The following is a 17,282-nucleotide window of genomic DNA, read 5'->3' as shown; positions in this document are numbered from 1 at the left end:
CTCATTGAAATTCAAATCTAAGATAAATGAGACAGTCAGTGTTGAAATGGTGAACAAACAGTTGGGAGTTGACTTCCAAGAATCACATATGGTTTTAATGAGCAGAAAAGTGATCATGCAACCCCAGAACATTAAGTTCAAACAACACACAAGGAGATACTGGAATCCTCATGTGAATCAATGGACACAATGTTCCTGTTCCATTGTGGTAGTTTTATTACGTGAAATCGTTGCCATTGTCCTTTGCCTCAAACACAGATTGTTTTAATATTTTCAATATACTTTGTTGTATTGCATTAGCGATGGTTAAGAGTCAGATGGATTTGTGCATGCAACATCTGAAAAGTGAAAAAATATTTATTGGGCAATTCTCGAGCTCAGTCTAGCAGCAACTTACACTAGCCCACAACTTGCTGATGCTCAGACAAATATGATTATTTTTAGGACAATTTAAATGCAATTATGTTGCATTTAAATTGGTGGGTGTTGTGGAAAATACGACTCAATTTAAGAACTCTAAAGTTAGGGTGCAAACTACCAACAGAAAATCCAAATTTTCCACAATAAGGAAACTGGGTCTCCCTGAGACTCAACAAACAGAGCTTTTATAAAAGTCTGTAGTTGATGCCCCACTGTGTTAACCTTGTTATAAAAGTCTGAAAACCTCTTAAGGATCGGCCGGTTTTTAAAATTTTTGCCTAAAATGACATACCCAAATCTAACTGCCTGTAGCTCAGGCCCTGAAGCAAAGATATGCATATTATTGGTACCATTTGAAAGGAAACACTGTGAAGTTTGTGGAAATGTGAAAGGAATGTAGGAGAATATAACGCATTAGATCTGGTAAAAGATAATATATTTTTTTCTAAACTTTTTTTTTGTACCATCGTCTTTGAAATGCAAGAGAAAGGCCATAATGTATTATTCCATCCCAGTTGCAATTTATATTTTGGCCACTAGATGGCAGCAGTGTATGTGTAATGTTTTAGACTGATCCAATGAACCATTGCATTACTGTTCAAAATGTGGTATCAAGACTGCCCTAATGTGCCTAATTTGTTTATTAATAACTTTTCATGTTCAAAACTGTGCACATTCCTAAAACAATAGCATAGTATTCTTTCACTGTCATAGCTACTGTAAATTAGACCGTGGAGTTAGATTAACAAGAATTTAAGCTTTCTGACAATTAATTTTTATTTCACATTTATTTAACCAGGTAGGCCAGTTGAGAACAAGTTCTCATTTACAACTGCGGCCAGGCCAAGATAAAGCAAAGCAGTGCGACACAAACAGCACAGAGTTACACATGGGATAAACAAACGTACAGTCAATGACAAAATAGAAAAATATATATACAGTTAGTGCAAATGTAGTAGGATTAGGGAGGTAAGGCAATAAATAGGCCATAATTGCGAAATAACTACAATTTAGCAATTAAACACTGGAGTGATAGATGTGCAGAAGATGATGTGCAAGTAGAGATACTGGGGTACAAAGGAGCAAAAAAACAAAAACAATATGGGGATGATGTAGTTGGGTGGGCAATATCAGACACAGTTGAAGTCGGAAGTTTACATACACTTAGGTTGGAGTCATTAAAACTCGTTTTTCAACCACTCCACAAATTTCTTGTTAGCAAACTATAGTTTTGGCAAGTCGGTTAGGACATCTACTTTGTGCATGACACAAGTAATTTTTCCAACAATTGTTTTCAGACAGATTATTTCACTTCAGTCACTGTATCACAATTCAAGTGGGTCAGAAGTAGACAGAGTGAGGGAAAAAAATATTTGATCCCCTGCTGATTTTGTACGTTTGCCCACTGACAAAGAAATGATCAGTGTATAATTTTAATGGTAGGTTTATTTGAACAGTGAGAGACAGAATAACAACAAAAAAATTCAGAAAAACGCATGTCAAAAATGTTCTAAAATGATTTGCATTTTAATGAGGGAAATAAGTATTTGACCACTCTGCAAAACATGACTTAGTACTTGGTGGCAAAACCCTTGTTGGCAATCACAGAGGTCAGACGTTTCTTGTAGCTGGCCACCAGGTTTGCACACATCTCAAGAGGGATTTTGTCCCACTCCTCTCTGCAGATCTTCTCCAAGTCATTAAGGTTTCGAGGCTGACGTTTGGCAACTCGAACCTTCAGCTCCCTCCACAGATTTTCTATGGGATTAAGGTCTGAAGACTGGCTAGGCCACTCCAGGACCTTAATGTGCTTCTTCTTGAGGCACTCCTTTGTTGCCTTGGCCGTGTGTTTTGGGTCATTGTCATGCTGGAATACCCATCCACGACCCATTTTCAATGCCCTGGCTGAGGGAAGGAGGTTCTCACCCAAGATTTGACGGTACATGGCCCCGTCCATCGTCCCTTTGATGCGGTGAAGTTGTCCTGTCCCTTTAGCAGAAAAACACCCCCAAAGCATAATGTTTCCACCTCCATGTTTGACGGTGGGGATGGTGTTCTTGGGGTCATAGGCAGCATTCCTCCTCCTCCAAACACGGCGAGTTGAGTTGATGTCAAAGAGCTCCATTTTGGTCTCATCTGACCACAACACTTTCACCCAGTTGTCCTCTGAGTCATTCAGATGTTCATTGGCAAACTTCAGACAGGCATGTATATGTGCTTTCTTGAGCAGGGGGACCTTGCGGGCGCTGCAGGATTTCAGTCCTTCACGGCATAGTGTGTTACCAATTGTTTTCTTGGTGACTATGGTCCCAGCTGCCTTGAGATCATTGACAAGATCCTCCCGTGTAGTTCTGGGCTGATTCCTCACCGTTCTCATGATCATTGCAACTCCACGAGGTGAGATCTTGCATAGAGCCCCAGGCCGAGGGAGATTGACAGTTCTTTTGTGTTTCTTCCATTTGCGAATAATCACACCAACTGTTGTCACCTTCTCACCAAGCTGCTTGGGGATGGTCTTGTAGCTCATTCCAGCCTTGTGTAGGTCTACAATCTTGGCCCTGACATCCTTGGAGAGCTCTTTGGTCTTGGCCATGGTGGAGAGTTTGGAATCTGATTGATTGCTTCTGTGGACAGGTGTCTTTTATACAGGTAACAAACTGAGATTAGGAGCACTCCCTTTAACCTGTTAGGGCTATGGGGCAGTATTTACACGGCCGGATAAAAAACGTACCCGATTTAATCTGGTTATTACTACTGCCCAGAAACTAGAATATGCATATAATTATTGGCTTTGGATAGAAAACACCCTAAAGTTTCTAAAACTGTTTGAATGGTGTCTGTGAGTATAACAGAACTCATATGGCAAGCAAAAACCTGAGAAGATTCCAAACAGGAAGTACCCTCTCTGACCATTCCTTGAGCTTCTAGGCTCTGTTTAAAGAAAATTTAGGATCTTTGCTGTAACGTGACACTTCCTACGGCTCCCATAGGCTCTCAGAACCTGGGAAAAAGCTGAATGATGTAATTCCAGGCGCTGGCTGAAAAACTTTAGCGCCTTGGTTAAGTGGTCGATCAGAGGGCCATCAGACTGAGGCTCGTGCACGAGGGGATCCCATGTTTTTATTTTCTCTGTCTTTGAACCTAAACACGCTTTCCCGGTCGGAATATTATCGCTTTTTTTACGAGAAAAATGGCATAAAAATTGATTTTAAACAGCGGTTGACATGCTTCGAAGTACGGTAATGGAATATTTAGAATTTTTTTGTCACGAAATGTGTCGTGCGCGTCACCCTTCTTTACCATTCGGATAGTGTCTTGAACGCACGAACAAAATGCCGCTATTTGGATATAACAATGGATTATTTGGGACCAAACCAACATTTGTTATTGAAGTAGAAGTTCTGGGAGTGCATTCTGACGAAGAACAGCAAAGGTAATAAAATTTTTGTTATAGTAAATCTGACTTTGGTAAGTGCTAAACTTGCTGGGTGTCTAAATAGCTAGCCCTGTGATGATGGGCTATCTACTTAGAATATTGCAAAATGTGCTTTCACCGAAAAGCTATTTTAAAATCGGACATGGCGAGTGCATAGAGGAGTTCTGTATCTATAATTCTTAAAATAATTGTTGTGTTTTTTGTGAACGTTTATCGTGAGTAATTTAGTAAATTCACCGAAAGTTTGCGGGGGGTATGCTAGTTCTGAACGTCACATGCTAATGTAAAAAGCTGTTTTTTGATATAAATATGAACTTGATTGAACAAAACATGCATGTATTGTATAACATAATATCCTAGGGGTGTCATCTGATGAAGATCATCAAAGGTTAGTGCTGCATTTAGCTGTGGTTTGGATTTATGTGACATTATATGCTAGCTTGAAAAATGGGTGTCTGATTATTTCTGGCTGGGTACTCTGCTGACATAATCTAATGTTTTGCTTTCGTTGTAAAGCCTTTTTGAAATCGGACAGTGTGGTTAGATTAACGAGAGTCTTGTCTTTAAAATGGTGTAAAATAGTCATATGTTTGAGAAATTGAAGTAATAGCATTTCTAAGGTATTTGAATAACGCGCCACGGGATTCAACTGGCTGTTGAGTAGGTGGGACGATTTCGTCCCGCCGACCCTAGAGAGGTTAAGAATGTGCTCCTAATCTCAGCTCGTTAACTGTATAAAAGACATCTGGGAGCCAGAAATCTTTCTGATTGAGAGGGGGTCAAATACTTATATCCCTCATTAAAATGCAAATCAATTTATAACATTTTTGACATGTGTTTTTCTGGATGTTTTTGTTGTTATTCTGTCTCTCACTGTTCAAATAAACCTACTATTAAAATTATAGACTGATCATTTCTTTGTCAGTGAGCAAACGTACAAAATCAGCAGGGGATCAAAACCTTTTTTCCCTCACTAAGTTGACTGTGCCTTTAAACAGCTTGGAAAATTCCAGAAAATTATGTCATGGCTTTAGAAGCTTCTGATAGGCTAATTGACATCATTTGAGTCAATTGGAGGTGTACCTGTGGATGTATTTTAAGGCCTACCTTCAAACTCAGTGCCTCTATGCTTGACATCATGGGAAAATAAAAATAAATCAGCCAAGACCTAAGAAAAAAAAAATTTGACCTCCACAAGTCTGGTTCATCCTTGGGAGCAATTTCCAAATGCCTGAAGGTACCATGTTCATCTGTACAAACAATAGTACACAAGAATAAACACCATGGACCACACAACCGTCATACCTCTCAGGAATGAGGCGCGATCTGTCTCCCAGAGATGAACGTACTTTGGTGCGAAAGGTGCAAATCAATACCAGAACAGCAGCAAAGGACCTTGTGAAGATGCTGGAGGAAACAGGTACAAAAGTATCTATAGCCACATTAAAATGCGTCCTATATTGACATAACCTGAAAGGCCGCTTAGCAAGGAAGAAGCCACTGCTCCAAAACTGCCATAAAAAAGCCAGACTACGGTTTGCAACTGCAAATGGGGACAACGATCGTGCTTTTAGGAGAAATGTCCTCTGGTCTGATGAAACAAAAGTAGAACTGTTTGGCCATAATGACCATCTTTATGTTTGGTGGAAAAAGGGGGATGCTTGCAAGCAGAAGAACACCATCCCAACCGTGAAGCACGGGGGAGGCAGCATCATGTTGTGGGGGTGCTTTGCTGCAGGAGGGACTGGTGCACTTCACAGAATAGATGGCATCATGAGAAAGGAAAATGATATGGCTATATTGAAGCAACGTCTCAAGACATCAGTCAGGAAGTTAAAGCTTGGTCGCAAATGGGTCTTCCAAATGGACAATGACCCCAAGCATACTAAGGTATTGGAGTGGCCATCACAAAGCCCTGACCTCAATCCGACAGAACAATTGTGGGCAGAACTGAAAAAGTGTGTGCGAGCAAGGAGGCCTACAAACCTGACTCAGTTACACCAGCTCTGTCAGGAGGAATGGGCCAAAATTCACCCAACTTATTGTGGGAAGCTTGTGGAAGGCTACGCGAAACGTTTGACCCAAGTTAAACAATTTAAAGGCAATGCTACCAAGTACTAATTGAGTGTATGTAAACGTCTGACCCACTGGGAATGTGATGAAAGAAATAAAAGCTGAAATAAATCATTCTCTCTATTATTATTCTGACATTTCACATTCTTAAAATAAAGTGGTGATCCTAACTGACCTAAGACAGGGAATTTTTACTAGGATTAAATGTCAGGAATTGTGAAAAACTGAGTTTAAATGTATTTGGCTAAGGTGTATGTAAACTTCCGGCTTCTACTGTATGTCTATGTTCTGGGAAATGTTCTTGTTACTTACAACCTCATGCTAATTGCATTAGCCTACGTTAGCTCAACAGTCCTGCAAGGGGACCCACCGATCCTGAAGAAGTTTTTAATGACCTTGACTCTTTGCAGGTGTAGATGGTGTTTTGACTTGTTAATGGCACCCAGACCTATTAGGCAGTAGACAGTTGGGCTGTACAGTACCTGGGTCTGGGTAAGGCTGTGGTCAGTAGGGGCTTTGGACACACAGACAGGAAATATTGAACAGGAAGCGCAGTTGCAGCCTGGAGTCAATGTGAATTAGCTGGTCTTGTTCTGCTGGTTCAGGGGAGTAACTGTCACCCGCTGGTACTGGAACGGCCCACATCTCCCTAGGAAGAAAACAACATATATAGGCTGAAGTATAAGACAAGCAGTCCCTCTCTCCAAGTAGCAAGGGTACAACAATTTCCCTAAATAACAACAAAAGAAAAAGGTTGAGCCCCAAAAAAAGTCAACTGAGACTTCTGTCAGAAATACTTCACAGAAAAATGGCAGACCCTATATCTTCAAAACGTGACTTAAAAATCTACCCTCAGGTTATAATTAAAAATTTGACTAGTTGACCTCCCATCCAAACTACTGTCACAAATGACACGCTATTTACGAAAGGTACTCTAAATCCAACTCTTTCTTGCAACCGGAATCTGCTCCATGAGTCTTGCCAAGAAATCTCCAAAATGCCAAATATTTAGCAATTGCCTCTGCCTCACAATGAGTGGCTGTCCCGTAAACTCAGAGACCTCAGTAGTGCCTCCACAGAGGGAGCCAAATCCTTTTACACCATGATCTCTGTGCATGAACACGAGTGAGCAGGAGAAAATTTAAATCAGCAAACAGTTAACGACTACCAACTACAGCACAAACCAAGAACTTGAAAATGACCCATCTAAATAATATTATAGCGTATTAGTTATATGCCCAGGTACCATTTTTTTGGTGTGTGATTATTTAGTGATAAATGTATTAATACAGTAGACCGATCTAATATGAATACAGTAGAATTATAGAATGTGAATGTAAAAATAGGACAGTCTAATTTATAGAAGCACAAACAGACAAATCAGTCAGGTACTGGATGTACAGGAGCACAAGAGAATTGACCTAGAATTTATCTAGGATGAGACACGACGAAACAGAGCTATCCAGGGTCCTGAAGTGCACGCACACACACACCAAAAATATACATCGCAACACGTAATGTTGGTCCCATGTTTCATGAGCTGAAAAGAAAATATTGTACAAACTTCTTTACATCCCTGTTAGTGAGCATTTCTTCTTTGCCAATATAATCCATCCACCTGACGGGTGTGGCATATCAAGAAGCTGATTAAACAGCATGATCATTACACAGGTGCACCTTGTGATGGGGACAATAAAAGGCCACTTTAAAATGTGCAGTTTTGTCACACAACATAATGCTACAGATGTCTCAAGTTTTGAGGGAGCGTGCAATTGGCATGCGGACTGCAGGAATGTCCACAAGAGCTGTTGCCAGAGAACTGATTGTTCATTTCTCTACCATAAGCTGCCTCCAACTTTTTAGAGAATTTGGCAGTACGTCCAACCGGCCTCACAACCGTAGACCACATATATGGTGTCGTGTGGGGAAGAGGTTTGCCGATGTCAACATTGCGAAAAGAATGCCCCATGGTGATTGTGGGGTTATGGTATGGGCAGGTATAAGCTACAAAGAATGAACACAATTGCATTTTATGGAAGGGAATTTGAATGCACAGAATGCATACCGTGACAAGGTCCTGAGGCCCATTGTCGTGCCATTCATCTGCCGCCATCACCTCATGTTTTAGCATGATAATGAACGGCCCCATGTCACAAGGATCTGTACACAATTCCTGGAAGCTGAAAATGTCCAAGTTCTTCCATGGCCTGCATACTCGCCAGACATGTCATCCATTGAGCATGTTTGGTATACTCTGGATCGTTGTGTACGACAGTGTGTTACTGTTCCCGCCAATATCCAGCAACTTCGCACAGCCATTGAAGAGGAGTGGGACAATATTCCACAGGCCACAATAAACCGCCTGATCAACTCTATGTGAAGGAGATGTGTCGAGCTGCATGAGGCAAAAGTTGGTCACACCTAGGGTTGCACATTTTGGGGAATATTCAGGAGGTGGAAACTTTCCATGGGAATTAACGGAAATATATGAAAATTAATATTAATACCATTTAAATGTAGATGCTTTTGGCATTGGATAGATTTACCATATCATATGGAGACAGAAACATAAACCTTTTACCTTCTCATAAGTAGATATAATTGCAAATGATTGAATCCTTCCAATAGAAAAATATATATATATATTTAGTTACGAACTGAACTTTAATTAAATGACTTGACTCTTCACATGGGACGATTTCACTGAACAAACGGGAACATTGAATGATCCCCAATGATCCATCGCATCTCCCAAAAGCGTTTAACATACATCTGTAAAATTATAGTCTAGAAACTAAAGATTTGGTTGTCTTCCTCTCAGGCTTCCATGTCTTCTCTCTTGACCTCCTCAATGTCCACCTCTTGAACATCAGACTCTGAGGCCTCATCTTCACTGTCACTTTCCAACCTTGTTGAGGATGGCTTGTTGTCAGGCTCAAAAAGCCTGAAATTTGCCCAGATGGCCACCAATTTTTCAACCCTTGTATTGGTCAGCCTGTTGCGTGTGTTCAGCCTGTTGCGTGTGTTCAGCCTGTTGCATGTGTTCCCAAAAAAGGATCAGTTGTGCTCTGAGGCGGCTGATGTTGGTGGGATTTGGAGGATGATGGAGGCAACAGGGGAAAGAGCCTCAGATCCACAAAGTCCCTTCCACCAGGTGGCTGATGAGATATGTTGGCACAACTGCCATATTCCATCTCCATCCCAAAGCCCTTGCTTGGAAGTGTACTTCGCCAGACTGCCAAGAACCTTGCCCTCATCCAGGCCAAGGTGGCAAAACACGGTAGTGATGACACCATAGGCCTTGTTGATCTCTGCACCAGACAGGATGCTATTTCCAGCATGCTTGGGGTCCAACATGTACGCTGCAGTGTTTATGGGCTTCAGGCAGAAGTCTTTACGCTTTTTGATGCATTTCAGAACTGCAGTTTCCTCTGCTTGGTGCAACAGTGGGCAGGACAGTACAGATTTCTTCTCTTACATCTGCAAGCAGTCTGAACATCAGACAGAATGGTATTGTCTCCCTCAATCCGTGCAATGGCTACTGCTGTAGGTTTCAGGAGTTTCAGGCTGCTTACCACTCTCTCCCAAAATACATCATCCAGGATGATCCTCTTGATGGGGCTGTCCATATCGGCAGACTGTGATATGGCCATTTCTTGGAGAGACTCCTTCCCCTCCAGGAGACTGTCAAACATGTTTGACAACAACAGCCCAACGGGTGTTGCTGGGCAGCTTCAATGTGGTGCTCTTATTCTTCTCACTTTGCTTGGTGAGGTAGATTGCTGCTATAACTTGATGACCCTTCACATACCTAACCATTTCCTTGGCATTTCTTGTAGAGTGTATCCATTGTTTTCAGTGCCATGATGTCCTTGAGGAGCAGATTCAATGCATGAGCAGCACAGCCAATGGGTGTGATGTGTGGCTAGGACTCCTCCACTTTAGACCAAGCAGCCTTCTTGTTTGCAGCATTGTCTGTCACCAGTGCAAATACCTTTTGTGGTCCAAGGTCATTGATTCCTGCCTTCAGCTCATCTGCAATGTAGAGACCGGTGTGTCTGTTGTCCCTTGTATCTGTGCCCTTGTAGAATACTGGTTGAGGGGTGGAGATGATGTAGTTAATTATTCCTTGCCCACAAACATTTGACCACCCATCAGAGATGATTGCAAAACAGTCTGCTTTCTCTATGATTTGCTTGACCTTCACTTGAACTCTGTTGAACTCTGCATCCAGCAAATGAGTAGATAAAGCATGTGTGGTTGGAGGGGTGTATGCTGGGCAAAGAACATTCAGAAATCTCTTCCAATACACATTGCCTGTGAGCATCAGAGGTGAGCCAGTTGCATGCACAGCTCGAACAAGACTCATCAGCATTTCTCTGACTACGTTCCTCCATTGAGTCAAAAAAAATTCTGATTCCAGGAGGACCATGAGCTGTTGCTATTGATAAGGTGTCGGATTCATCATTTTCACCTCGAATAGAAGTAGAGGGACTTTTGTCAGAGGTTGCTTGTTGTGAGCGCTGAGGGAACTTTATGCACTTGGCCAGATGATTCTGCATCTTTGTTGCATTCTTCACATATGATTTGGCACAGTATTTGCAAATGTATACAGCTATGAGTAAAAAAACAACAAATACAATTCCATGTACAGATAAATAGTTAGGCAGTTAGATTAAACAACTCCTTTGTAAGGTAAATGTTTTAAAATGAAACATGTATGGAAACAGGTGAATTAACACTTAGTTAGCAGGCTCAAGCAAGATAAAAAAACCCACATGGTATCAAAAACTAAACTAGCAGAAATTATTAACAAGTTAGAAATAATTTAAACACCCTTTGCTGTAGGCTACTATTTACTAGTTTACAAAAGAATGATGTATGTCATATAAAATATATTCACCCCACCCAGTATTGTAATCAAAACTTACCAGAAAGCATGTAGTCCTTGGCTCAGACAGTGTAATAGTGTGGGCTCAATAGCATCTCATTAGTGTGCAAGATCTTGAGAATCAGCTGTACATGTGATGGAAGAGTGCACTGCACATGTGATGGAAGAATGCACTGTGCATGCAGAGGGTTGCAATTCCATTGAATTGGGGATAGTTTAACAAAAATATGCCACAAGACCTAGAATTGCCTTATGTGTATCCCACAAAAAAGGTTCACTGTTATAAGCTAACTTTCTTGATGAATTTAAGCAAAATTCCAAACATTCCCGGACTTAACTTCCCATGGACCAACAGATGCATATCTGTGTTCCCAGTCATGTGAAATCCATAGATTAGGGCCTAATGAATGTATTTCAATAGACAGATTTCTTTATATGAACTGTAACTCAGTAAAATCTTTGAAATTGTTGCATGTTCTAAAAAGGATAGTATCAGATAGTTTAGGATAGTATCAGAAAGAGATTGAGGTTTCCAAAACCCTTATCTTTGAAAAAAATAAAAAATAATAATATCACTTTTTCTAATAATAACCACAGTTCCTTTGTGCTCCACACGAGAGCATGCAGCAGCAGACCGCCTACAGTAACAAACCAATGAAACTGCTAGTGTTCTTTGAAATACATATTTTTTAATATTCTAATTTTACCCGTGACTTTCATAAACACAACCAAATTATTATTTTTCTGATAGCATTAATTTATTAGACTGTTAGAATGTTGCAGTCAAAATGTCTGCTCATTGGAGTAGTAAGGGGGGTAGCGTGTGTTAAACAGTGTTAAACAGTTTCTCTGTGTACTCATGAGCAATGGCTATAGCAAAAATCATAACAGTTATGTGAGTAACACAGTGCTTGAAAGATGGTCATTATATTACAAAACTATTCCCACCATGATAACAAGTGTTTACTGGCTACTACTACCCTAAACATAATGAGTGAAATGTTTGTGTGTAGAAATGTGCTGTGAGAGAGAGACAAACGGTGCTCTCTAGACAAACTCCGTTTGCCACATTCAGACAGTTGAAAACATGAGTCATCCTCCACCACATGCTCCCCATCAGGGCTGTATGTTGGCCTACCTCACAGCATGCCTTCACAGCATTGTCCCCTTCCTCTTCCTCCATGTCTCTGAGGAGAATCAGCAGGCGCCGACAGATGGTCGCCTCGCTCGCTTCAGGTCCTTAGAAAACGATGCAGTTATTTAAAAAATGTTAATGTACTATTTCTTACATTGTTAGCCCAGAAAATCTCAAGTGTTATTACATACAGCCGGGACAAACTACTGGATATAAAAGCGATGTCAACTTACCATCATTATGACCAGGAATACATCTTTCCCGAAGCGGATCCTTTGTTCAGACCTCCACCCTGGACATGGGATCTTATCCCAGAGGCCGACCCAAAACAACGCGGTCGCCGCAGAAGAGGCAGACGGAGCGGCCTACCGGTCAGACTCAGAAGGCGAGCACACCATCCACCGCTTCCTAGCATATTGCTCACCAATGTCCAATCTCTAGATAACAAGGTAGAAGAAATTAAGGCATGAGTTGCCTTCCAGAGATACATCAGAGATTGTAACATTCTCTGTTCAACGGAAACATGGCTCATTTGGGATAGAGTCAGTACAGTTGTTGTTGTCAGAGTCGGTACAGCCACCCGGTTTCTTCACGCATCGCGCCGACAGAAACAAACATCTCTCTGGTAAGAAGAAGGGCGGGGGTATATGCCTTTTGATTAACGACTCATGGTATAATCACAACAACATACAGGAACTCAAGTCCTTTTGTTTACCTGACCTAGAATTCCTTACAATCAAATGACGACCACATTATCGTCCAAGAGAATTCTCTTCGATTATAGTCACAGCCGTGTATATCCCCCCCAAGCAGATACCTCGTCAGCCCTGGAAGAAATTCACTGGACTCTATGTAAACTGGAAACCATACATCCGGAGGCTGCATTTATTGTAGCTGGGGATTTTAACAAAGCTAACCTAAGATCAATACTCCCTAAATTCTATCAGCATATCGAATCCGCGACACGAGCTGGCAGAATTCTGGATCATTGCTACTCGAACTTCCGTGATGCATACAAAGCCCTCCCGCACCCTGCCTTCGGCAAATCTGACCATGAATCCATTTTGTTGCTCCCAGCATATAGACAGAAACTACATTTACATTTACATTTAAGTCATTTAGCAGACGCTCTTATCCAGAGCGACTTACAAATTGGTACATTCACCTTATGATATCCAGTGGAACAACCACTTTACAATAGTGCATCTAAATCTTTTAGGGGGGGGGGGGGGTTAGAATGATTACTTTATGCTATCCTAGGTATTCCTTGAAGAGGTGGGGTTTCAGGTGTCTCCGGAAGGTGGTGATTGACTCCGCTGTCCTGGCGTCGTGAGGGAGATTGTTCCACCATTGGGGTGCCAGAGCAGCGAACAGTTTTGACTGGGCTGAGCGGGAACTGTGCTTCCTCAGAGGTAGGGAGGCGAGCAGGCCAGAGGTGGATGAACGCAGTGCCCTTGTTTGGGTGTAGGGCCTGATCAGAGCCTGAAGGTACGGAGGTGCCGTTCCAGGTGCCGTTCCCCTCACAGCTCCGTAGGCAAGCACCATGGTCTTGTAGCGGATGCGAGCTTCAACTGGAAGCCAGTGGAGAGAGCGGAGGAGCGGGGTGACGTGAGAGAACTTGGGAAGGTTGAACACCAGACGGGCTGCGGTGTTCTGGATGAGTTGTAGGGGTTTAATGGCACAGGCAGGGAGCCCAGCCAACAGCGAGTTGCAGTAATCCAGACGGGAGATGACAAGTGCCTGGATTAGGACCTGCACCGCTTCCTGTGTGAGGCAGGGTCGTACTCTGCGAATGTTGTAGAGCATGAACCTACAGGATCGGGTCACCGCCTTGATGTTAGTGGAGAACGACAGGGTGTTGTCCAGGGTCACGCCAAGGTTCTTAGCACTCTGGGAGGAGGACACAATGGAGTTGTCAACCGTGATGGCGAGATCATGGAACGGGCAGTCCTTCCCCGGGAGGAAGAGCAGCTCCGTCTTGCTGAGGTTCAGCTTGAGGTGGTGATCCGTCATCCACACTGATATGTCTGCCAGACATGCAGAGATGCGATTCGCCACCTGGTAATCAGAATGGGGAAAGGAGAAGATTAATTGTGTGTCGTCTGCATAGCAATGATAGGAGAGACCATGTGAGGATATGACAGAGCCAAGTGACTTGGTGTATAGCGAGAATAGGAGAGGGCCTAGAACAGAGCCCTGGGGGACACCAGTGGTGAGAGCACGTGGTGCGGAGACAGATTCTCGCCACGCCACCTGATAGGAGCGACCTGTCAGGTAGGACGCAATCCAAGCGTGGGCCGCGCCGGAGATGCCCAACTCGGAGAGGGTGGAGAGGAGGATCTGATGGTTCACAGTATCAAAGGCAGCAGATAGGTCTAGAAGGATGAGAGCAGAGGAGAGAGAGTTAGCTTTAACAGTGCGGAGAGCCTCCGTGACACAGAGAAGAGCAGTTTCAGTTGAATGACCAGTCTTGAAACCTGACTGATTTGGATCAAGAAGGTCATTCTGAGAGAGATAGCAGGAGAGCTGGCCAAGGACGGCACGTTCAAGAGTTTTGGAGAGAAAAGAAAGAAGGGATACTGGTCTGTAGTTGTTGACATCGGAGGGATCGAGTGTAGGTTTTTTCAGAAGGGGTGCAACTCTCGCTCTCTTGAAGACGGAAGGGACGTAGCCAGCGGTCAAGGATGAGTTGCAAAACAGGAAACGCCCGTGCTCAGGTCAATACAACGCTGGTCTGACCAATCGGATTCCACGCTTCAAGATTGCTTCGATCACGTGGACTGGGATATGTTCGGGATAGCCTCAGACAACAACATTGATGTATACGCTGACTCCATGAGCGAGTTTATTAGCAAGTGCATCAGAGATGCCGTACCCGCTATGACTATTAAAACCTTCCCTAACCAGAAACCGTGGATTAATGGCAGCATTCGCGCAAAACTGAAAGCGCGAACCACCGCTTTTAATCATGGCAAGGCGACTGGAAAAATGACCGAATACCAACAGTGCAGCTATTCCCTCTGCAAGGCAATCAAACAAGCAAAGCATCAGTATAGAGACAAAGTAGAGTCGCAATTCAACGGCTCAAACACGATGTCACGTCCTGACCATAGAGAGCTCTTATTTTCCGTGGTAGAGTAGGTCAGGGCGTGACCGGGGGGGGGGGGGGGGTTTATTCTAGTTTTATTTTTCTATGTTGTTTGGTTCTAGTTTCTGTTTTTCTATGTTGTTTTTTTTGGATGATCCCCAGTTAGAGGCAGCAGGTCATCGTTGTCTCAAATTGGGGATTATATTTAATTATATTTATTTGTTTTTCCCACCTTTGCTTGTGGGAGATTAATTTGAGTTAGTGCATGTAGCACCTCTTTGTCACGGTTTGTTGTTTTGTTTATGGTTTATTGTATGTATTGCATAGTTTCACATTAAAATAAAATATGTGGAACGATACGCACACTGTGCCTTGGTCCGTTCCGACACACAAGCGTGACACACAAGACGTATGTGGCAGGGTCTACAGTCAATCACGGATTACAAAAAGTAACTAGCCCCGTTGCGGACATCGATGTCTTGCTCCCAAACAAATTAAACAACTTCTTTGCTTGCTTTGAGAACAATACAGTGCCACTGACATGGCTCGCTACCAAAGCCTGTGGGCTCTCCTTCTCCGTGGCCAACGTGAGTAAAACATTTAAACGTGTTAACCCTCGCAAGACTGCCGGCCCAGACGGCATCCCTAGCCGCGTCCTCAGAGCATGCGCAGACCAGCTGGCTGGTGTGTTTACGGACATATTCAACCAATCCCTATCCCAGTCTGTTGTCCCCACATGCTTCAAGATGGCCACCATTGTTCCTGTTCCCAAGAAAGCTAAGGTAACTGAACTAAATCACTATCGCCCCATTGCACTCACTTCTGTCATCATGAAGTGCTTTGAGAGACTAGTCAAGGATCATATCACCTCCACCGTACCGGATACCCTAGACCGCCATAATAGGTCCACTGACGATGCAATCACCATCACACTGCCCTATCCCATCTGGACAAGAGGAATACCTATGTAAGAATGCTGTTCATTGACTACAGCTCAGCATTTAACACCATAGTACCCTCCAAACTCGTCATTAAGCTCGAGACCCTGGGTCTCGACCCCGCCCTGTGCAACTACATCCTGGACTTTAACGGGCCGCCCCCAGGGGGTGAAGGTAGGATATAACTTCTCCACCTCGCTGATCCTCAACACTGGGCCCCACAAGGGTGCGTTCTCAGCCCTCTCCTGTTCTCCCTGTTCACCCACGACTGCGTGGCCATGCACGCTTCCAACTCAATCATCAAGTCTGCAGACGACGCTACAGTGGTAGGCCTGATAAACAACAACAACGAGACGGCCTACAGGGAGAAGGTGAGGGCCCTCGGAGTGTGGTGTCAGGAAAATAACCTCTCACTCAACATCAACAAAACAAAGGAGATGATCGTGGACTACAGGAAACAGCAGAGGGAGCACACTGTATTCTATACCATCTACTGCATCTTGCCTATGCTGCACGCCATCGCCAATCCATATATTTATATGTAGATATTCTATTCATCCCTTTACATTTGTGTGTGTGTGTATATGGTAGTTGTGAATTTCTTAGATTACTTGTTAGATACTACTGCATAGTTGGAACTAGAAGCACAAGCATTTCGCTACACTCACATTAACATCTGCTAACCATGTGTATGTGACTAATAAAATTTGATTTGATTTGAGGTCATCCAGGCGATCCTGCTCCTCCTGTGTCATCTGCACCGGGCCTCCTGCACCCCTCGCCAACTGTCATGTTTCACATAGTAGTGAAAACAATCCTTCATCAGATCGTAGTTATTTTCAATCAGGCCCCTATGTCTGAGTCAAATAAATACTTATTTTTCCCAGTGGGGGGAAGAAAAAAAACAGACGTAACATTAGACTTGTCCAAATCTATGTGACAGTCTGACACTGCACTTGGACCAACATGAACTTTGACATACCTCAATGTTTTTCTTCACAAAGTCTTGTTTCTTTTTGTCCCTGGGAATTGGACTGGCTGCCTTGTGACTCACCTGCCCTCTCTTCGTGACCCACTTCAGCCAAGTCTGCTGCTGTGTGGGAGTTGAGTTCATGCATTGTTTGGATTCCAGCAGGTAAACATGGCATACAGGAGCCTAAACTCAGAGTTTAAGAACCATTAGCGAGCTCTGTCTAGTATCATCCTGAGATGTTTAGGAGAGACATTGTCAACAAACTAAGCAATAATTCTGAATTTGCATATATCAATTAAACCTGATGCATGTTTTTTTCTTGACCACT

At 43.0% G+C, this 17,282-nt stretch overlaps 1 long non-coding RNA gene across 1 annotated transcript; it reads right to left on the bottom strand.

The window, feature by feature from the left end:
• Nucleotides 1–6,415: 6,415 nt before the first annotated feature.
• On the bottom strand, nt 6,416–12,229 carry LOC115172131 (uncharacterized). Its single transcript, XR_003871390.1, has 3 exons — nt 12,189–12,229; nt 11,959–12,059; nt 6,416–6,578 (listed from the first exon to the last, which is right to left on the bottom strand). It is a non-coding gene; the product is annotated as an uncharacterized LOC115172131 (long non-coding RNA).
• Between the last annotated feature and the right edge of the window lie 5,053 nt (nt 12,230–17,282).

The sequence above is a fragment of the Salmo trutta genome, chromosome 33 (genome assembly GCF_901001165.1).
Source record: "Salmo trutta chromosome 33, fSalTru1.1, whole genome shotgun sequence".
Lineage (NCBI taxonomy): Eukaryota > Metazoa > Chordata > Actinopteri > Salmoniformes > Salmonidae > Salmo > Salmo trutta.
This window is presented reverse-complemented; position numbering and strand designations above follow the sequence as displayed.